General features: G+C 37.2%; 2 long non-coding RNA genes across 3 annotated transcripts; both read right to left on the reverse strand.

Annotated features, from left to right (window-relative positions):
- Window positions 1-2147: 2147 nt before the first annotated feature.
- On the reverse strand, window positions 2148-5066 carry LOC131001522 (uncharacterized). Its single transcript, XR_009093960.1, has 3 exons — window positions 4896-5066; window positions 2977-3043; window positions 2148-2373 (listed from the first exon to the last, which is right to left on the reverse strand). It is a non-coding gene; the product is annotated as an uncharacterized LOC131001522 (long non-coding RNA).
- Window positions 5067-11897: 6831 nt separating this feature from the next.
- Window positions 11898-14750, reverse strand: LOC131001523 (uncharacterized). 2 transcript variants are annotated; one of them, XR_009093962.1, is made up of 2 exons: window positions 14646-14750; window positions 11898-12123 (listed from the first exon to the last, which is right to left on the reverse strand). It is a non-coding gene; the product is annotated as an uncharacterized LOC131001523 (long non-coding RNA). The 2 variants fall into 2 exon arrangements; XR_009093961.1 differs by lacking the exon at window positions 14646-14750 and adding an exon at window positions 12727-12804.
- Between the last annotated feature and the right edge of the window lie 9554 nt (window positions 14751-24304).

A 24304-nucleotide genomic window follows, 5' to 3' on the forward strand; every position in this document is an offset into this window, starting at 1 on the left:
AGAGCTCGCATCGTGTAAGGCGATGCAACCCTCCCTTACACGAGGGCTACACGTTCTAACGTGTAGCCCGCTCGACCCTTTAATTTACTCGTGCCACTAAAAAAAAATCTAATTTGAATATGCAGCTTTGACTGCCTCGATTTCCGTGCAATTTTTACTATTTTTATTATTATTTTTTTTAATGGAATTTCAATTATTAGTAAAATGTGTTATTTAAATTTGAGCAATTAAATTTAAGTGAAAAGCATAAAAATCAAAACTAAAAAAATCATATAGGCTATCATGTAATCCCAATGCAGCCTCTTTACACAATGTAGTCCCCCCCTCATCAAGTAAGCTATCATGTAACCCCAATGTGGATGCTCTAATTAATTTTATTAAAGTCCGTGTAATTTTTAAAGGGGTATGAAATTTGGAGGACCAAGGAAATATATAATTTTAACAATTCATCAAATGTATAATCTTGTTTGAGTAATTATAAGTGAATATATAGTTTAACTACTTAAATTTTGTGATTAATTATAAATGAATATATTAGTTTCTATAAAAATGAAAATAAGGCTATGAATCACGATTCACGAGATGCACGTTTCAGCATTTCACATGTCTACCTCACTACCTGCCACCAAACAAAAAAACAATACTACTAATAAAAAGGAAAGAAAGGATATAGCCCTTAATTCACACGTTTCATATTATCTTTTTAGTGAAACAGTCGGCATTATTGATTCATTATTCAGACAATTCCTGAGTCAGAAATACAATCAATAAATGTGCTTCACTTCCCTTTTTCAAATCTATACTATATTAAAAAGAGAATTTACAATTTGAAATCAATTTCAAAATTGAATGACAATTTTGTAGTTATAATAAAATAAAAGGTGAAGTATATGTTTAAATTATATATTTTTCTGTTTATTTTTATTTTTTTTAACTTCTTATTTATTGTTACATTTCTTTCCAAAATTATGAAATTCGATTAATTATAAAATATATATCAAATTAAAGATCACGATAAGAGCTTTAATATGATATATTTTATGAAAATATTTGATTTAAAATATAAAAATTAAATTTGTTTAAATACTAAAGTTTTATAAATTTCTCTCTCCTCACTCATCTTTTTTGAATAAATATATTTTTAATTCTTTTTAATTAGTATTTTATTTTTAATTTTTTAACTTATTTTTTTGTTTTTATTTTTCATAATATCAAATTTTATAATTGTGAATTTTTTTTATTTTTTTAATATTCAATTCAAATACATTCAATTAAAATTAATTTTTTATTATATTTATAAATATAATAATTGAATTAGTAATAATTTTATATAAATATAAAATTTAAAATTATTTTCTCATGCATTGCATGGGATACAAATGCTAGTTATTCTATTAAAAGTGAGTGACTAGTTTGTTGGCCGTCGAAATTCGACGGAAATTAATTATTATATATAAATTTTATTAATAATTTTAAGCATAAATTTGATAATGATACAATTTGCAGATTACGAACTTTATTTATATACTCGTATTCGTTTTAAACTCAATTAAAAATAATTTTATTATTCATTCTCATTCTAAATTCATAATAGTAATATCCGCTAATTACTCAAATATGCTTAAATTTATTAAATATTTAAATAATCAAATATAAGTTGTTACGATAATTAGTTATCTATCTCAATAAAACCTCATAATATTTTAAAATAACAATAAATAATAAAAGATTAGTACATAGAGAAAATTTCAGGTAATCATGTAGATAATCTTTTATTTAGATTCTACAATTAGTGAAGTCTTCCGCAAAAAAACAAATGTGGATTCCTGAACATCTATATTTTTTTTTCTTAATATATGTGTCCATGCCTCAAACGACTTACATTATGAATTATTAGTATCTGTGTGTTATTGACGTCTCGTCTCAAATAATAAGCTTTGTCTTATCAAGGAATTCAATTAAATCATTATCTGGGTTGATTGTCACAGCCCGCCCTAACTATGGATAGTTAGGCCGAGTGATCCACGACTAGGGATGGGGTTAAAGAAGAAGGGGAAGAAAAGGGGCGTCATTTATAGCCGTAAAACTTACTCATCTTAATAAAACTCGTCATTTTTATTCATTAATACTCAATTGAAAACAGTCTATGAAAGACAGCATAAAACTTAATTAATATCATTAATCAAGTTATACATCGTATGAAACCATTCTCTTAAGACTCAAAGTATGACATAACATACTATAACATCAACAACATCTTGCAGCGGAAAGTAGCTAGACATATGTATGAAGACATATTCTAGACAGGTTAACTATTTATTAACAACCCTGGAGACTCCGCTCATTGCAGCACCATCATCACATCAGCTCAACCTGCACATTTAGAAAACATATGCAGGGCTGAGTACAAAAGCACTCAGTGGGCACGTATGCCTAGGTATAAAAATACATGCTTCAAAACTATAAATTGTCATGCCATCATAATCAGTACAGCAAGGGAGTTTTTCGCTAAAAAGGCCCAAGCTTACTAAGTTCATTTGTGATTCTTAAAGTTCGTCTGATCAGACTAAGTTCTTTTGTAATCTATCATATCTGAAACTGTGTGCCGGAGAGGTGGCCACCTCTCACGGTCACTTGACCGGCCAACCCGCTAGATGACTCACGGTCACTGGTGTACACTAGCCCTGGCAGGATAGCTATCAACTGCTCAGGACCCGAATTCGATTGCATCATTGGCAAAGCCAAAGCAGATAGATATCATACTAAAATTTAAACATTTTATGGCAAGACAATACTTGAAATAACTTTAACTCAAATATTTTGTAACGAAATAACTTGCTCAAATGTAACATTAAACTCATTTGATAGATATATAAAACTGAAATTAACAGTTAAATCATCTCATGCATTCATTCGTATAAGAGGCCTACGACACGCAGGGGATCTCTATATACGTATAGTAAAAGTAATGCCCACCTCGTTGTGTCTCTGTATCAATGAGTAACGTCACTCTCTCCCTCAAGTCGTTACTTCCCAAAAGGACCTTCATCGTTATGAAGAATTGGTGAGAAGTTATAAAAGAAACCTCGATTAATAATCTAATTTCTTTTATGAAACATTAGTATCTCTAATGTTCATCTCTCTTGATTGTTAATCAATATAACAATTATTATCTCTCGTCATTACTCATTAATTATAACATCCTTATGTTATAATTAGCAGCGCTTCAATTAAAAGAAATATTTAACACATCGAAAAGTCCACTTTCTTAGCAGATCTATTCGCTCTCATCTCGTCTAATTAACCGATTAGAAAGTTAAACTTTCCACTAGGCATGTATTTGAGTCACGGGTCAACAAGAATTGACTATGCTCAAATTCTAATTTCACTAAAAATTTCGGCATGACCTATTCATATATAATGCCAGCCACGAGATTTCAACGCGTGAATCTCACTACGTGAACTCGTCTCTCGACTCAAAACTTAACATCTTGACATTTTTTCAACGCAAACCAAACAATTCAAAATCATCAAAACTCTTTATCAGTAAACTATCATTTATACTCGACACCAATTGTTCGAGTGTCAGATACCAACATTTATGTGCGTTAATCATAACTCTCACAACTCACACCATTTAGTCATATCGTATCATCCATCAAAACAAATATAATCAAGTTATTTTCTAGAAAGTTTTGCTGTTTTTGTGTCATCTTTAAAACTTCATAACAACCAACTCAATCATCATAAACTCTCATACCAATTGATCTCAAAAACTTCATGAAGTGTAGTTCACTCTAAAAATGGTAGTTAACCAAAAAGGTTAAAGGTTTTTGGAGATATTGCTCTTTTAGTGCAGGCTGTCAAAGATTGACAGTTTCTGCCAATTTTGTTTAGGCCATTAGAAACCAAGGCAAACCTTAATAAAATTCCATCAAATTTAATCAGCCAAAACTAAAGGTATCCTTGAAGATTTGGTTAAAATTTCACAAGAGAAAACGTTCATATGATCTGCCAAATAAACAATGAAACTCATACACTTTTACTGTTGGACAAATATGACAGCAGAACAGGGCATTTTTGAAATAATAAACTGCTCTGTTTCAGAGATCATAAAAATCGAAATCTTATGTTTTTAGAAAAGTATTGAAGTCTAGTTTCGTTTAAAAAAACGGTGATGCAAAATCCTTCATGGATTAATAGATATAAACGTTTTTGTGAAGTCTACCAACAGTTAACAGATTCTGTCAAGGATTTTTCAAAATATCTTTAAAATAGCAAACATCATCCAAAAGACATGAAATTTTGCAGCGACGAAATACACATATCATAGATAAACATACTAAAATTTCAGAGCCATCAAGCAATGAAAACTCATCGAAACATAAGCTTGAAACTGCTGTAAAATTTTGACAGAATTCCAGTTTTAATTTCGTTCAACAATTATCATCCATAAATTGTAAATCAATTAGCATGCTCATGTGATATCGTAGAACACATATACACAATAATATTCATTATGCAACGTCCCAAACTTCACGAATTTAAATAATCATACTCTAAAAACTTATACAATTTTCGTGCTTGGAAAAATACGAATTTAATATATATCGATTCTAGCATACCCTTAAGCACAAATATCAAGTCAAAACGATCAAACAAAAATCGAAAGACAAGCTAATATGTGAAAAACGGGGCTGCCCTCATGGGTTTCATAGCTACGGTTCGTTCCGTTCTTACTCCCTTCATTAAACATGCTCAACATCTACCCAAGAACAACATACTAAAATTTCACGACGATCCGACGTCGTTTCAAAATAAAGTCGAGAATCGACGTTTTTCGACGTCGACGAAAATCGAAAAGAAAACCATCAAAACGTAGGTAGAGATCTTACCTACTTAGATACGTGATCGAAAAGATGATCGGCGCTCGTCTCGGTGCTCAAATCGGAAGTCAAAAGCTCCAACACCAAAGAAAATGGTGTTATGCGTGAAGTGTGTGTGTGTTTTAGGTGTTAGTGTGTGTGTTGTGGCTGATATCAACGTGATATAGTGTGAGTGAGTGGGTTTGGGCGGTTGGGGGGGTGGTTAGGGGTAGGTAGGATATTTAGGATATTAACTCGTTAGTCGTTAAATATCCCGTTTCGTCTCGTTTTAACGACTAACTACCCATACTCTTCGTTACTCGCCCTCTCAACTCTTACTCACTTTTATTATACTCGTAATTCTATATAAATATAGAAAACGCAAGCTCGTTCTCGAAATTCTGATAAACGAGCTCGGTTCGTTTATCGAGAAATCACAATTTACTATTTACTCGTCATCCAAAAATAAAAACTTTCATTATTGGACTCGTATCGAAAAACTAAGAATATTTCTCGATGACGTGCACGTAAGATTTTGAAAGTCGACAAAAAGACGAAATAGCAGTATTTTACTATTCATCGTCAAAAAGTCAAAATTTTCAAAAACGTCTTAACGGACTCAGATCTCACTTCCGAGTTCACCGTTTTCATTCAAATAATTATCTCGAATTATTCGAATACTCAAACTCAATTTCGGATATAAAATCTCACATCATCCAAACATCATCAAAAGAACATCTCAACATCTTTTTTAAAAAAAAAAAGAAAAGAAAACTTCATAACTCATCATCTATGTACAAAGTAATCAAACAAGGGATCTATACCCTAATTACTCAAACTTAAGCAATTAAACACGTCATCAAAAGCTCGGGTATTACATACCTTCCCCCTTAAAATAAATTTCGTCCCGAAATTTGTACCTCTTGTAAATGTTTCGGGTACTTCTCTCACATCTTATCCTCAAGCTCTCTTTCCACTTCTTTCTAACTATCATATCTCCATTGGACCTTATCCAATGCAATCGACTTATTACTCAATTGCCGAATTTTATGATCTAACATCATCTGAGGTCTCTCTTCATAACTCAAGTCTGGTTCTAAGATCATTTCTTCTTAGTAAACCACATGGTTTGAGTCGAAAATATATATCCTCTCAATTGTGACACGTGAAACACGTTATGCACATTTCCAAAGCTAGGTGGCAAAGCCAACCTATACGCTATTGGACCTATCTTTTGCAATATCTCGTAAGGACTTATAACTCTGGGTCTAAGCTGTCCTTTAACTCCAAATCTATTCATCCCCTTTGAGGGTGAAACCTTCAAGAAAACTTTGTCTCCTATCTCGAAACTTTGTCTCACATCTTATAGGTAAACTCAATTAGTGGCAACACATTCTCCCGATTTACTCCTCTATCAAGGATAGTAGTTCCTATAATATCTTCTATCGCCTGCTATGCTAAAATTCATCCTTGTACCCAACTCTTTCTGTAACTCATCCAAAAACGTGATGTAATTTTTTTTTTCTTTCTGAGGTGATCTACACCGGTACTCAATGCAATCTTATAATCTCACGAACGTACAATTGTGATAACTTATCTGGTCCATACGCGATTAGGATCGGTATGAAATGTGCAGATTTTGTTAGTCGATCTACAATCACCCAAATTGCTGTATTTCCTCTTTGACTTTTGGGTAAAGCTGTCACAAAATCCATCGCTATGTGATCCCATTTCCACTCGGGAATCTCCAACGGTTTTAACTTCCCATAGGGTCGTTGGTGTAATGCTTTCACTTGCTGACAAGCTAAGCATCGCTCTACAAACGAAGCTATGTCTCATTTCATTCCGTCCCACAAAAATCTATTTTTTTACAACCTGATACATCTTTGTGCCTCCTGGGTGGGCGGTGTAAGGCGTGTTATGAGTCTCACTCATGATCGTATTCTTAAGTTCATCATCGCGGGGAATGCATCTTCTCCCCTCAAATAAGATAGCATTGTCTGATTTTTTTTTTTTTTTTTTTTTTGTAACTCTTGAGATCTCCTGCTCTTATCCTTTCTCGTAACTTGTTCATTGTCTCATCTTTCCTTGTGCTTCAATCACCATTTTCCTCAAACTAGGCATCGTCGCAACAATACTTGCTATCGTCCCTGGTGGTTTTATCATCTCTATCCTCATCTTGTCAAAGTCCTTTATAAGCTCATCCTCTCTCGTGAGAATACATCCTAACTTTGACGAGACCTTTCGGCTCAATGCATCGGCTACTACATTGGCCTTGCCAGGGTGATAGTTAATGTCGCAGTTAACATCCTTTACTAATTCTAGCCATCTCATTTGCCTCATGTTAATATCCTTATGCTTGAAAAAGTATTTCAAAGTTTTGTGGTCCGTGAAAATCTCACATCTAACTCCGTAGAGATGATGTCTCCAAATTTTTTTTTTTTTGGGCATGCACAACGGCTGCAAGCTCTAAATCATGCATTGGATAATTTATCTCGTGGGATCTAAGTTGTCGTGATGCATAGACTATAACTCTTCCTTCTTGCATCAAAACACATCCTAGCCCATTCTTTGACGCATCTGTGTAGATGGTATACTCTTTATCCATTTCCGGGACTAGCAGCACTGGTGCTGTAGTCAATTTCCTTTAAGCTCTTAAAAACTCTTTTCACACTCCTCTTTCCAATTGTATTTAGCTTATTTTCTAAGTAATTGTGTCATCGGTCTTGCTATCGTGGAAAATCCTTCAATAAACCTCTGATAGTATCCTGCTAAGCCTAAAAAGTTGAGAATCTTGTTAGGCGTAGTTGGTGATCTCCACTCATGTACAGCTTGTACCTTGACGGGGTCAACTTTAATTCCTTCAGATGATATAACATGTCCTAGTAAAGTTACTTTGTTCAACCAAAACTCGCACTTGGTGAATTTGGCAAAAAGCTTCTCAACTCTTAGTGTTTCCAACATCGTTTTCAAATGTTTTGGAGCTCCTGCTCATTCTTCGAATAGATGAGAATATCATCTATGAAAACTAGGACAAATTTATCCAGTTATTGATGAAAACTCAATTCATGTGATCCATGAAAACTACTGGTGCCTTCGTCAAACCGAATGGCATAACTATGAACTCATAGTGTTCATACCTCATTTGAAAAGCTGTCTTAGGTATATCATTCTGTCAAAATTTGAACTGGTGGTAATATGATCTCAAGTCAACTTTCAAGAAAAATGCGTTCCTCGTAATTGATCAAACAAGTCATCTATCCTCGGCAAAGGATATTTGTTCTTGAGTGTCAATTTATTCAGCTCTCGATAATCTATGCACATTCTCAACGTGTCATCCTTCTTTTTGACAAAAAGACTGGTGCTCCCCACGGGGATACACTACGTCTAATAAAACCTAACTCGAGCAATTCTTGTAGCTGAATCTTCAGCTCTTGTAGCTCCTTAGGCGCCATTCTATAGGGTGCCTTCGACACTGGTGCTGATCCAGGTTCTAGGTCGATAGTGAACTCCAACTATCTTGTTGGTGGCAATCCTGGTAAGACCTCGGAAATACATCTCTATATTCCCTTACCACTGCTACATCCTCAAAGTTTTTTTTTTTTTTTTACTTGATTCTCCTTCATCATTCAAGTAAACTAGGTAAGCTTGTGCTCCTTTCTTCTTTACCAATTTCGACACCTAAAGTGCCGAAACGATTGGAATTCTCTTCTTTCTATCAATGCCGTGAAAACATGTCTGTTCCTTCCCAGGTGGCTGGAAAGTTATCTGCCTCTTCTTACAATCAATCGGGGCAAAGTTCTCTGCTAACCAGTCCATCCTTAGAATAATGTCTACGTTCCACATAGGCATTAAGTGCAAGGTTCTTGTTTTCATCTTTAGTGATCCCAACTCAAACTCTAATTTAGAAATCATGTGAGAAACTGTAGTAGCTCTTCCTACAGGAGTGATTACTCTCAACTTGGGACTAGCTCGTTTTGGTTCGAGTTTGAAGGTAACATGCTTCAAACACTTAAAGAATGCGAGGCTCCTGTATTAAACAGGATTCTAACTGGTGCATCCAATAACTTGCCCATACTACCTTAAAGTCCTGCCTTAAACCGACATTTAAAACTCAGACATCTCTTCATCAGTATCCATCTTCTGATGAGCGAACGTGATAGCTCACAGAATTCTCAATTATACTCTACAACCGATTTCTTTCCTTGCATCAAACTTCGATAATCAGCCTCTCGCTGCTTACTGTACTCCTCTGTACATACTTCTCAAGAGTAGTCTTAAATTGTTCTCAAGTATAGTTTACCAGTTGCTCAGGTGTTAAAGTCCTCTGACGTGCCTCTCACTAGTCTTATACATTAAAAGAATCTACTAGGATAACTCAAAACTTGTAAGGGTTCAATCCTAGAACAACATCAAAACAAATTGTTCAAGAGACTCAAATGAATGACCAGAGGGTAGAATGAAGTAACTACCAGGTCGAACAAAATGACCTACAGTAAGAACCCATCTGGCTTTTCAACCGAAAGTTGAAACACGTGGGTTTATAAACCCAAAACACGTCTACTGAGATTTGGATCATGCGGACTGGCCAGGTCCAACATAATCACTCCCCAGTCACACGGGATATACTATCCCGAACTTGGAAATTCTGTGTCTTCTAAACCCTCAACATACTATACATAACAAAACTTAAGTTCACACCAGCAAGCTAAAAGCTTAAACTCAGGGTCCTATGTTCTAGACTCTTGTTTCGAAAGTTCAATATTTTTTTACTCTCCTCTCATGTTGCGGTGGTGGTGGCGGAGTATTATCCCGCCTATCCTTCACATCACACTCTTGATGACATCTTTGAGGCATTTTTGAAATCACAAAAGGAAAACTCAACTCGACCAACGCTCTAAGCATCCTCAAAACTCAAGTTCAATTTACTAACTCAACTTTAAGGAAACCCTCACGGTCACCTTAACATTCATCTGTAAGGCAATAAGCACTCACGAAATGCTACCAAAAAGACCACTCTGGTCAACCTAATATATCCATCAGTAGAATGCCTCTTTTTAGAGGGCTTACATAAAGGGGTTATTTAAACCCTACAAAAACCATAGTATCTATCGTAATGTCCCTTCTAAACCGACACCATTAATAGTACTATGTCTCGGTCTGGACCTCCTACGGTAATTGCTACCAGTTAACTCATCTAGTTACTACTTTAGCACACTAGGAACATCCATCTATTTAACATCAGTAGGGTACTATATTTGCATGCTTATCTATCATCATGTCAAAATCTCAAGTACCAGTATCTCCTAAGTAAGTTATATACATCGCAATGTAATTGCAACTAATCAAAAACGAGGGTGTACCGCGCATACTCTCAAGGTCATCCTTAGCTCTAGCCTACATCGACTTCTCTTCTCATCCTCATCAACTCTAGCCCTCCTCGGCTACTTCTCATCCTCATTATCGTTTATCATTTTATCATCTTTGGTAACTGATACTCAAGGATCGACTCGATATCTACTACACTCTTCTAGAGTCCCTGGTAGAAAACAGGCATCCGGTCAGTAGATCCGCATAGAAAATCTGGGTATCTGTAACAAATCCCATCTCCTGTGGGTCAAATGCTCAAGACGACATGTCCCATCATATTGAGTGGCTTTCTTCCTTGCTCAATCCTACCACTCGATTGGTAGCACGGGGACTAGGTGCACGATGCCATCCAGTCTAGTAACAACCATAAGGCTTTCATCCTTTCATAGTCTATGAACCTGTGTTTGAAAATCTGCTAAGGTATCTCTGTACCACATACTGTACGCCTCGTCCTCGTATCCGATCTTTCCTGAGTTCGATCTCACAACAGTCCACTTTCGTGCAGTGCCAACAGTCCTGGCCAACCTATAAGGAGAACTTAAAGGTGACTCTAGGAACTAACTCTACTTGGCTCCAGCAACAGAAATAAACAAAACATAACTTAGCAAAACTCCTATTAAGTAGTACTGTTATCTTAAAACTCAAGCTCAAAACATCTAAATTCTCATCTCGTCCCGTCTTTACTTAGTAGGGAATCTCTCTAAACAATGATATTAGATCCCTTAATCTAAATCATCGTGACTCAGTAAGACAACTCAACAATTCTCTCTCAAAGCCATCTCCAAAGACTATGGCTCATGATACCTCCTCAAGTACCATTAAGGTTGCGTGAGCAAAACTCGCGTCACAAAACAACTCAACATATCGTACAATATGTCATTGCAGCATGCTAATAACTCATCATTAATCATGCTATTATACTCAAGCTCATAACTCAAACTCATAACTCAAACCAACAAGTACTTAAAGCAATTGCTAATTCTCTCAAGCTTTAGCTCTAAGTTCTCATTTCATCCTTCTACTTAGTAGAAAATCTCTCTTAACAATGACATTAGATTCCTTCATCTAAATCATCGTGACTTATCACAACTGCTCAAACAATTCTCATCACAAAACATCTCAAATACATCACATCATAACTCATAATTATGCATCTTCAATCATATAACATCATATGATATAAACGCTCTCATGATTCATCATGTAACGTCAACATATGCTCTTACAACATAATAACTCATTATTAATCATGTTGTCATCCTCAAACTCAAACTATGCATCTTCAAAGCATAACATCATAACTCATCATATAACCTCAACATCGTGCTCTTCAAAATTTAACGTCAAATAAACTTTGAAATTTTACATACCTCGTTGAGCCTGGTGTGATGGTGCGCTGAGCTCACGGTTGTTAATAACTATTAGTCTAGTGACTCATTCTAGACTAAACTCCAGACTTCTAATTCAGAGCTTAACCTTCGCTCTGATACCACTCTGTCACAGCCCGCCCTAACTATGGATAGTTAGGCCGAGTGATCCACGACTAGGGATGGGGTTAAAGAAGAAGGGGAAGAAAAGGGGCGTCATTTATAGCCGTAAAACTTACTCATCTTAATAAAACTCGTCATTTTTATTCATTAATACTCAATTGAAAACAGTCTATGAAAGACAGCATAAAACTTAATTAATATCATTAATCAAGTTATACATCGTATGAAACCATTCTCTTAAGACTCAAAGTATGACATAACATACTATAACATCAACAACATCTTGCAGCGGAAAGTAGCTAGACATATGTATGAAGACATATTCTAGACAGGTTAACTATTTATTAACAACCCTGGAGACTCCGCTCATTGCAGCACCATCATCACATCAGCTCAACCTGCACATTTAGAAAACATATGCAGGGCTGAGTACAAAAGCACTCAGTGGGCACGTATGCCTAGGTATAAAAATACATGCTTCAAAACTATAAATTGTCATGCCATCATAATCAGTACAGCAAGGGAGTTTTTCGCTAAAAAGGCCCAAGCTTACTAAGTTCATTTGTGATTCTTAAAGTTCGTCTGATCAGACTAAGTTCTTTTGTAATCTATCATATCTGAAACTGTGTGCCGGAGAGGTGGCCACCTCTCACGGTCACTTGACCGGCCAACCCGCTAGATGACTCACGGTCACTGGTGTACACTAGCCCTGGCAGGATAGCTATCAACTGCTCAGGACCCGAATTCGATTGCATCATTGGCAAAGCCAAAGCAGATAGATATCATACTAAAATTTAAACATTTTATGGCAAGACAATACTTGAAATAACTTTAACTCAAATATTTTGTAACGAAATAACTTGCTCAAATGTAACATTAAACTCATTTGATAGATATATAAAACTGAAATTAACAGTTAAATCATCTCATGCATTCATTCGTATAAGAGGCCTACGACACGCAGGGGATCTCTATATACGTATAGTAAAAGTAATGCCCACCTCGTTGTGTCTCTGTATCAATGAGTAACGTCACTCTCTCCCTCAAGTCGTTACTTCCCAAAAGGACCTTCATCGTTATGAAGAATTGGTGAGAAGTTATAAAAGAAACCTCGATTAATAATCTAATTTCTTTTATGAAACATTAGTATCTCTAATGTTCATCTCTCTTGATTGTTAATCAATATAACAATTATTATCTCTCGTCATTACTCATTAATTATAACATCCTTATGTTATAATTAGCAGCGCTTCAATTAAAAGAAATATTTAACACATCGAAAAGTCCACTTTCTTAGCAGATCTATTCGCTCTCATCTCGTCTAATTAACCGATTAGAAAGTTAAACTTTCCACTAGGCATGTATTTGAGTCACGGGTCAACAAGAATTGACTATGCTCAAATTCTAATTTCACTAAAAATTTCGGCATGACCTATTCATATATAATGTCAGCCACGAGATTTCAACGCGTGAATCTCACTACGTGAACTCGTCTCTCGACTCAAAACTTAACATCTTGACATCTTTTCAACGCAAACCAAACAATTCAAAATCATCAAAACTCTTTATCAGTAAACTATCATTTATACTCGACACCAATTGTTCGAGTGTCAGATACCAACATTTATGTGCGTTAATCATAACTCTCACAACTCACACCATTTAGTCATATCGTATCATCCATCAAAACAAATATAATCAAGTTATTTTCTAGAAAGTTTTGCTGTTTTTGTGTCATCTTTAAAACTTCATAACAACCAACTCAATCATCATAAACTCTCATACCAATTGATCTCAAAAACTTCATGAAGTGTAGTTCACTCTAAAAATGGTAGTTAACCAAAAAGGTTAAAGGTTTTTGGAGATATTGCTCTTTTAGTGCAGGCTGTCAAAGATTGACAGTTTCTGCCAATTTTGTTTAGGCCATTAGAAACCAAGGCAAACCTTAATAAAATTCCATCAAATTTAATCAGCCAAAACTAAAGGTATCCTTGAAGATTTGGTTAAAATTTCACAAGAGAAAACGTTCATATGATCTGCCAAATAAACAATGAAACTCATACACTTTTACTGTTGGACAAATATGACAGCAGAACAGGGCATTTTTGAAATAATAAACTGCTCTGTTTCAGAGATCATAAAAATCGAAATCTTATGTTTTTAGAAAAGTATTGAAGTCTAGTTTCGTTTAAAAAAACGGTGATGCAAAATCCTTCATGGATTAATAGATATAAACGTTTTTGTGAAGTCTACCAACAGTTAACAGATTCTGTCAAGGATTTTTCAAAATATCTTTAAAATAGCAAACATCATCCAAAAGACATGAAATTTTGCAGCGACGAAATACACATATCATAGATAAACATACTAAAATTTCAGAGCCATCAAGCAATGAAAACTCATCGAAACATAAGCTTGAAACTGCTGTAAAATTTTGACAGAATTCCAGTTTTAATTTCGTTCAACAATTATCATCCATAAATTGTAAATCAATTAGCATGCTCATGTGATATCGTAGAACACATATACACAATAATATTCATTATGCAACGTCCCAAACTTCACGAATTTAAATAATCATACTCTAAAAACTTATACAATTTTCGTGCTTGGAAAAATACGAATTTAATATATATCGATTCTAGCATACCCTTAAGCACAAATATCAAGTCAAAACAATCAAACAAAAATCGAAAGACAAGCTAATATGTGAAAAACGGGGCTGCCCTCATGGGTTTCATAGCTACGGTTCGTTCCGTTCTTACTCCCTTCATTAAACATGCTCAACATCTACCCAAGAACAACATACTAAAATTTCACGACGATCCGACGTCGTTTCAAAATAAAGTCGAGAATCGACGTTTTTCGACGTCGACGAAAATCGAAAAGAAAACCATCAAAACGTAGGTAGAGATCTTACCTACTTAGATACGTGATCGAAAAGATGATCGGCGCTCATCTCGGTGCTCAAATCGGAAGTCAAAAGCTCCAACACCAAAGAAAATGGTGTTATGCGTGAAGTGTGTGTGTGTTTTAGGTGTTAGTGTGTGTGTTGTGGCTGATATCAACGTGATATAGTGTGAGTGAGTGGGTTTGGGCGGTTGGGGGGGTGGTTAGGGGTAGGTAGGATATTTAGGATATTAACTCGTTAGTCGTTAAATATCTCGTTTCGTCTCATTTTAACGACTAACTACCCATACTCTTCGTTACTCGCCCTCTCAACTCTTACTCACTTTCATTATACTCGTAATTCTATATAAATATAGAAAACGCAAGCTCGTTCTCGAAATTCTGATAAACGAGCTCGGTTCGTTTATCGAGAAATCACAATTTACTATTTACTCGTCATCCAAAAATAAAAGCTTTCATTATTGGACTCGTATCGAAAAACTAAGAATATTTCTCGATGACGTGCACGTAAGATTTTGAAAGTCGACAAAAAGACGAAATAGCAGTATTTTACTATTCATCGTCAAAAAGTCAAAATTTTCAAAAACGTCTTAACGGACTCAGATCTCACTTCCGAGTTCACCGTTTTCATTCAAATAATTATCTCGAATTATTCGAATACTCAAACTCAATTTCGGATATAAAATCTCACATCATCCAAACATCATCAAAAGAACATCTCAACATCTTTTTTAAAAAAAAAAGAAAAGAAAACTTCATAACTCATCATCTATGTACAAAGTAATCAAACAAGGGATCTATACCCTAATTACTCAAACTTAAGCAATTAAACACGTCATCAAAAGCCCGGGTATTACATTGATCTTGTTGCATGTGAAGTTTTCGTGGCAATCTAATAGTACACAGAATCTAGTGTGTACTTCGTCATAGTCTTTCTTGATGATAATTGTAGATAATCACTATCTTAATCAACTTACGAAAGTTCTAAAAAAAAGGATCAACTTCAGAAAGATCTTCATTGATCAAAATTTGCAAAGTTAGCTAGTTGAATATTAATATATGAATATGGTAACTGATTAATGAAATATAAACCTCTAAATGTTGATAATTGTTGGGAAATAATTGAGATATCCAATTAATTTTGATGATACCAAAACCATTAGAATGCTTCGCTTGTCTTTATTTCTATTGCAAGTCCAAGTGCTCCAGTCCTCACAGGCCCTGACTGAAGCTGCAAAGACTTTAGTTCAGTGGGACTAGGAACAAAAAACTGAAGACTAAAGACAGCACAACTGAAGCACAGTTCATTGAACCAACACAAGGACGCATGTCAACTGGAAGTCATCAGTCGAAGAAGTTCACACATTCAACATCAACCTTGAACTGAAGACAAAGTCAAATACCAGTCGACATTCTGTGACTGAAGAGAAGAGTATCGGACACGTTGTATTAAATGCTCAAGTAATACAACATTAAATGCCGAAGATTTGGAGATCATCTGTACATATGCCAGAGCTTCCCTTTGCGTGTAAAGATGCAAATGCACTGCTCCGAGGACAAGACAATTCAAGACTCGGTCAAATGGAGTATCCGAAGATTGTTACCTCAGCCCAAGAAGTGACATCCTCTCACAACGGCAGAAACCTTGAAGACCATCTCTCCAACGGATCTATTCAAGACTTCTCCTATAAATAGAGTTCGAGGAACAACTGCAAAAATGACCGATTCGAAAACATACGCTGAAGCTCTGTCAAATTAAAGAGCCAGCACTTTCATAGATAGACAAATTTCGAATCGAAGAAGAGAGTAAATCATCGTTGTAAAATTAGTCTAGCTGATTATCAAAACTCTCTTAATAGACTAGGCACCTCATGTTGTATCATTAGCCTAGTACAGATTACCTGAGAACCTGTTCTCAGTAATCTAAGTTGGAAGTGTTCAAACTTTTCAAATAAGAGGAAAGTGTGTTTGAATGATTGTTTAGTACCAAGAAACTAAACAAATGGTTCCTTGGCACCAGTCAAGTCAAGTGGTTGTTGTTTAGTACCAGAAAACTAAACTGTTGTTGGTTGTGGTTTAGTACCGGTTCAAAACTAAATCGTTGGTTTCCTTGGCACTTAGAAAGCCAAGAGGGAGTTCAGCTTAAAGGTGCTGGCTCCAATTACCTTAACATTAGCTGAGTGGGTACGACAGTGTCAGGACGTGCTAAGTGTTAAATCCAATTCATGGTGGATTGGTAGGTTTGCTATGCACCTCCGAAGCATAAGCCCAGAATGTTTGTCAGACAAATAATCTGGTTGTGGATGTAGGAGAGATGTCTCCGAACCACGTTAAAAATTCTTGTGTTCTTTACTTGCTTTCAGTGACTTCTTTTATCTGTGCTTAACTGTTTTCAACTGAACTGGATTAACTTAAAAGTGTAACTAAGTATTTCACAAGTGACAAACTTTCTCTAAAGGCTATTCGCACTAAGTTTAAATTTCGCTGCTGAGTTATTAGTCCTACTGACGACTCAACTGATAGTCAGAGCCATTAATAACTCTACTCTGTTTTACAAACTATAGACTGAAGCATCTTCAGTATCAATGTTAAACTCAAGCGCTCGACTATCAGTTAAACTCAAGCGCTCGACTAATGTCAACCTACTGAAGCATCTTCAGTATCAATGTAGAACCTGTTTTCTAACTGGAAATTGGTTAAGTTTGTTTTGATTGCGAAAAATAGCCCACATGTGTATTCCTCTCCCCCCTCTCATACACCTATCAGTCAACCCTCCGGGATCCCAACAATAATAACATAGCAAATTGTAAAACTATCGTTATCGACTATTTATCCTCACTTGACTTGTTTTCCATAAATATTTAAGTATTCTTTATTCAAGTTCTCAATTGCAAAATTTAAAAAAGATCCAATATGAAGAATGAGAATTTAAGATAAATAGTAGTAATAGAGAATGAAGAAAATGTCATATGGAATTGTGAATTGTTGTGGATTTATGGTGTCTCCAATATCTTTTGTTACATATAATCAATATACATATAATTATTTCTAAGAATACATACTACCTCAATAATTTATCAAAACTATTATCCCTTTAATCCTTGAGGTGGAATAACAATGTTATAATGGGCATATATTCATGAAATAAATATAGTATAAATTTTACATATTCTATTATTTTAAAATCTGACCCATTGCGTTTTTAAATAATTAATTTGGTAGCAATGGTTAATTATGGGAAGAATTAATTTGGTTAATTTGGTAGCAATGTTACAAAACTTCACTATTACGTATTCTATTATTTTAATTTTTAATTTTCTTATTTTTATAAACTTCAACACCTAATAGATTTGCATTAAATAATCTATCATTATTATCTCAATTATTAACTAATATTTACAACTATAAAATCACGAAGTAATTCGAGATTGCAATTTTAACATGACTTTTGAAGTGTAGCTAATTAAATCACTATCTTTTCAATTTTTGTAATTTCATCTCCCAATTTTTTTTCGATCCTCGGATTATTGAGTTGGAGTTTATGTGGATTAGTTTACCACATAATATTCGTGTTAGGACGTTGCTTGTAATAAAATTGTTGAATATTGAAAATTATGGCAGGATACAGTCCGGCCCTGTATAAGTTGAGGATATTTTTATTTGAAATTGTACGAAACAACGTCATTTAGACCTCACAAAAACGACGTCGTCTTTACTAATTCACATAATTTCCAATTCATCACTCCGACGACCAAAAAAAATTGGGGAAACAAAATTGTAAAAATTGAAAAGATAGTGATTTAATTCGACGTACTTTAAAAGTCACATTAAAATTGCAATCTCAAACTATTTCGTGATTTTATTTGTCAAAACTCCTATATTTAATTGCATAAGATAATTTCTAATACGACATGAATAATTTATTATCCTTATTCAAAATGTACATTGAATAGGAGTCGTTGGTAAAATATAAATTTGAGCTATTTAAAACTTTGAGCTCAAGAACATTCACATGAGACCCTATATATAAAATATGTGGAGGTAATGTATCATTATTGTAATAATTGTTTTAGACTTATTTTTATAATTTTAAAAATGGAATATATGTAAATATATAAACGATACTTTCTTAGTATATGATAATTTAGATACAGATTTAGTACAAATCAACAATGAATTCAAACAATATTATAAATATATATATATGTAGGCCAAGATAAAATCGTAGATAGTTTTCAACAATATAGATTATAGCCTTATAGATATACACCATTGCCTAACTGATCGCTTATTGATATCATACATATTTAGACTATTTAATTAACGTACGAAATATATTTATTTGTTTATCTATTTTCGAGTGATTAGATGTATACAACAACGAGAGCGATGAAAACCCTAACCCTAGCCCCACCGTAATCTTCTCCCAGCCGCTGTTCTTCCGTCCGTCCGATGGCGTTTAACGGCGACAGTTCTCTTGGCCCTTCGGGTGCGGGAGGCCTGAACCTCCCTTCGCTCACCAACAACTTCTCCCCACGCTCGAAAGTTACGCTCGACAATTCTCTCAAACCGATTGCTGCTGCTCAAAACACGCATCAGGGTTCTTCCATGAACGACGATGCTGCTGCTCTTATTCCACGCAGGGACGCTGGAGATTCTGCTCGAAACAGTTCACGTGGGAAAGAAATCGTGGATGGCTCTACTCTTGATGACAATAACAATGGTCGGTCCTACGCTGATATAGCTACTAATCGTGCTCCGCGAAGGCCGGATTTACCTGCCCACCGGTACCATGCCCTTCGTCCCACCAAAGAGGGCGACCAGTTTTCGTTTAAAATTCCCAAAGAACTGCTGCGGAAGGAGATTGCTCAATTTTCTCATGCCTTGACTGGACGGCTGCTACTTAAAAAGAGAGAAAAACCTAAAACTGCTATGATGGTGAAGAACGAGTTGCAAGGATTATGGGGCATTGAAGCCTCCTGGAAACTAATACCCTTAGGCAAGGGATATTACACGATGGTTTTCACTACTGCGAAGGATAAACTAAAAGCCAAAGCTCAGGCAGTTTGGGAAGTGTCTGGTGGGCACTTGCGGATTCGTGAATGGACGAAAAATTTCGATCCATTCAAGGAGCATTCTTCGCTGGCCAATGTCTGGGTGAGGATTCACTACCTGCCTATTGAATACTGGAATGTTGAAGTCCTCACTGGCATTGCGAGGTTTGTGGGACACCCTTTGAGAGTCGATGGAACTTCAGCTCAGAGAGACTTTGGTCAATTCGCTCGCATTCTTATTGAAGTAGATATGTCTAAATCTCTACCCAATACTCTCCTTGTGGATGGTGATGATATTGCTTTTCATGTTGAATTTACGTATGAATATCTGCCCCTTTTCTGTTCCAGATGCAAAAATACAGGTCATACTGCGGAGAAGTGTCGGAAAGGAAAGTCATTGAATGGTGAGACTTCACGGAAAGATGGAAACCAACCTCCGAAAGTCACTGAATTAAACAAGCATTGGCAATAAGTTTCTGAGAAAGATCAGACTGCTGGTAGCGAGGAAAGGCAAGAAGGAAAAGGCAGTGATGCTGCGTTACAACAGGACTCAAACCCTACTAACAAGAGAGATGAAGCTATGGTTTTGCATCACTCCCCTCTACGGAACGTGGAGGAACATAATGACAATAACAGCCCGGGAAGGACGATGGATAAACCAAAGGAAGATGGGCATGTCGACAACCATCGAAGCTCACCCGTTCTCAGCGAAAATCGGTTTAATCTGCTTAATGAGATCTGTTCGGAAGGGCAGGAGGTTGGGACCAGGTCTGGACCAGATTTACTTGAAGCCACTACAAGGCCGGTGCAAATTGACTCACCGGCTTCCTCCGATGAAGAAGAACAGGTGGATGAAGAGATTATTGCTGACGTTAGTGTTCCTGGTAATGTTGGAAAGGAAAGGAGGGATTCCATAGCTTTGGAAAACGCTTTGAAGGCTCAGCGTCTTGAGCAAATTCTTGCCATTGCCAAAGCCCCGATTCAAGCTGAGGCACCGGCTGTCAAAAAACTGTGGACGGCCTCCGAAGAAGGAGCAAGCGATCAAGGCTGCCCAACAGATTTCTAAGCAGGCTCAGAACAGCATAAAGAGTCGGTTACGACACGCCAATGACACCGGACAAAAAGCTCATAACTTTGTCATTGATGATAGTCCTAAAAATTGCATTATTGCCATGGATAATGTTGCTAATGAAAGCTGGGCTGATGAAGTGGAACGGAGCGAGGCTTCTTCCACTCAGTTGAATAACTTTTTATGAATATTCTTGCCTGGAACATCCGCGGGATGACGGATGAATCCAAGAGGCTTCTCAAGGAGCATTGTAGCTCTTTCTCTCCCATTCTCCTGGGTCTTCTCGAGCCTAAGAAGGCTTTTCACAAAGTTCGTCATTCTTTCTGGACGTCGCTCAATCTTACTACCGGTTCATCAAAATTGTCGTGGTACTAGATGCTCCAACATTTGGGTTCTAACTCACCCCTCGGTGGTCTCGACTACGGTTTTCTCCTCTGATCAGGTGGTGGTGGTGGATTGCTTTTGGCAATCGATGGATTTTCGTGTGGCTGTTGTTCATGGGGCGAACGATCAGATTTCTCGCCGTTCTCTTTGGCAGGATCTTCTTAGATTTGTTTCGGGTAACACTGTGTTCATTGGTGACTTCAATGCAGTCAAGGGAGCTCATGAACGTATTAGTTTTATAGCTCCCCATCGTGGTTCCTGTGTGGATTTCTGTTCGTTTATTAACGCTACTCAATTCATTGAGTCGCCGACCGATGGTCTTCGCTTCACGTGGTCAGGTCGCCGATTCTTGCCTAATCATGTGGAATCGTTGCTTGACAGAGCCCTTTTTTCTCAAAGTTTCGCTGACTTCTGGGACTCGATTATCACCACTGCTCTTCCCCGTCTCACTTCTGACCACTCTCCCTTGGTCATGCAGTGCCGCAGGACTACTCAGTCTGGTCAGCGGCAGTTCCGTTTCCTCAATATGTGGGTGACGCACCCTTCTTTTGGCGGGATGGTCGAAACTTCTTGGATGAAGCCGGTTGATGCCCTCTGTCCTATTGTGCGGGTTATGTTGAAATTAAAAAGGCTTCGTGCTGACCTTAGGGTTTGGAACAGGGAGGTTTTTGGGAATGTCGACACTGCTTTAAGACAATGGCAACAGAGACTGTTGGCCACTCAGAAGCAGATTGCTGATTCTGGTTACACCGATGTTTTGTTTAATGAAGAGGTGCATCTCCAAGCGGAACTCAATGTGGCGCTTTCCAGGAAGAGTAATCTTTTACAACAAAAAAGTCGTGCGACTTGGCTGTCGGATGGTGATCGAAACACCGCTTTCTTTCACAGGCTCGCTAAGTTTAAACGGCGCAATAGTACTCTCACGAGATTGAATATTAATGGTGTTGATGTTTACGATCCTGGCCTTATTGAGCAGCACATTGTTAGCCATTTCTCTGAGCTCTTTACTGATGATGGGGGAGAGCTCGCTGATCAGTTAGAGATTGACGCTCTTATTCCGCCGTCTATTTCTGCAAATCAAAATGTTGTGCTCATCCGGATTCCTGATGATGGGGAGATCACTGCCGCGATTTTTAGTATGGATGCTAACAGTGCGCCTGGTCCGGATGGTTTCTCTGGCACGTTCTTTCATACTTGTTGGAAGACGATCAAGACTGATATCATTCTGGTGGTCCAAAGATTTTTCACCCACTCATATTTGCCTGGTGGTTGCAATGCTAGTACTATGATCCTCATCCCCAAAAAAGATGTCGTCTCCACTGTGGCTGATCTGCGGCCCATTGTCCTTTCAAATTTTCTCTTTAAGATTATTTCCAAGGTGCTGGCTTCGAGGCTTAGTGTCGTCGCTAATTCCCATGTCTCGACCAATCAATTTAGCTTTATTAGCGGACGGAACATACATGATTGTATTATGCTTAGCTCAGAAGGCTTTAACTGCATGCAACGTACTAACCGGGGCGTCAATGTGGCCTGTAAAATTGACATCAGGAAAGTCCTTTGATACTTTGCGCTGGGGCTTCATTTTTCAGGTTCTTCGAGCGAATGGTTATCATGAGAAGTTTATCAGTTGGATTTATATTATCTTCAGCTCCGCTAGACTCTCCATTCTTTACAATGGCCGCCTCACTGGTTATTTCACTTGCTCTCGTGGCGTTAGACAGGGAGATCCTCTTTCTCCTATCTTATTTGGGATTGCTGAGGACTGTGCTGAGCCGCTTGATTAGCAGCTGTGTGGATTCTAGACATCTCACTCCCATGAGTTTCTCTAGGTCCTCGAATTTTCCCACCCATCTCCTTTATGCCGATGATGTCATCCTCTTCTGTCGTGCCACGGTTCGCAATGCTAAGAAAATCCTTGATATTCTTCAATATTATGGGTCTATCTCTGGGCAACAATGCAGTCAGGAGAAATCCAATCTCTTCTTCTCTAGACAGGTCACTACTGATAGAAGACGTGCGATTCACAGGGCCCTTGGATTCTCGGTGGGATGTCTCCCAATGACCTACTTGGGGGGTTCCTATTTTTGTTGGTCGTCCTCGTGCCTCTTATTTTATGCAGATTTTGGATAAGATTCTCCAGAAATTTGCTAAGTGGAAAGGGCTTCAACTCTCCATGGCTGGTAGGCTCTGCCTTGTGAAGTCGGTTATTCAAAGCTCTACGGTGCATTCTATGATGGTTTACAAGTGGCCCAAATCGCTTCTTCACTCTTTGGACCGACACTGCAGAAATTTTGTGTGGACGGGCTGTATTGATCAGAGGCCTAGCTGCTCGGTTAGTTGGGGACGCAGCTGCTCGCCTAAGCTCGAAGGTGGATTGGGAATTCGCTCTTTTACGCTTATGAATCAATCCTTTTTGATGAAGCTGGCTTGGAAGATGATTAGAGGCGTCGACTGGGCTCATCAACTCATGCGCTCGAGATATCTTACTCACTTCAGCTATGCCAAGGATAACATTGTTAATTCTTCTGTTTGGCTGGGATTGAAAGATGAGGTTAATCAGTTGGTGGATGATTCCTACGCCTGCATTAACAGTGGCGACTGCACTTACTTTTGGAGGGATGATTGGCTTGGTTATAAGCTTGTTGATAAGTTAAAGATTCCTCCTTACATGCACGATTTTCTTAATTTTTCTGTGCAGGATTACTTTTATGATGGTCTTTGGCACTTTTCCTCGGCGTTTGTGAATAGATTCCCTGAAGTGGTGGCCGATATCATTCTTCTCCCCATGAATGGAAGCAAGGATGCTCGTTTCTGGAAACATTCGGTCAGCGACAATGTCTCTGCGGCGCTTGCCTTTTCACAGATTGGCCATCGATTCCCGGAGGTCAATTGGGGGAAATGGATCTGGGAACCTTTCATCCCTGAGAGACGCTCGATCCTTTGTTGGAGAGTTATCCACGGGCGTCTTCCCACTCTTGATATTCTCATTAGACAGGGCATGGTTGGCCCTAATGGTTGTGCCATTTGCTATGAGTGTGAGGAATCCATTTCTCATGTTCTCTGGAGTTGTTCGAAAGTGAGGCCCATTTGGATGGAATTGCTTTCGTGGTTTGACAAAACAACGCTTGGCGATTGCTTGGATATTCACTCTTTTTTGGTCCA

The sequence above is a fragment of the Salvia miltiorrhiza genome, chromosome 8 (genome assembly GCF_028751815.1).
Source record: "Salvia miltiorrhiza cultivar Shanhuang (shh) chromosome 8, IMPLAD_Smil_shh, whole genome shotgun sequence".
NCBI classification, from domain to species: Eukaryota; Viridiplantae; Streptophyta; class Magnoliopsida; order Lamiales; family Lamiaceae; genus Salvia; species Salvia miltiorrhiza.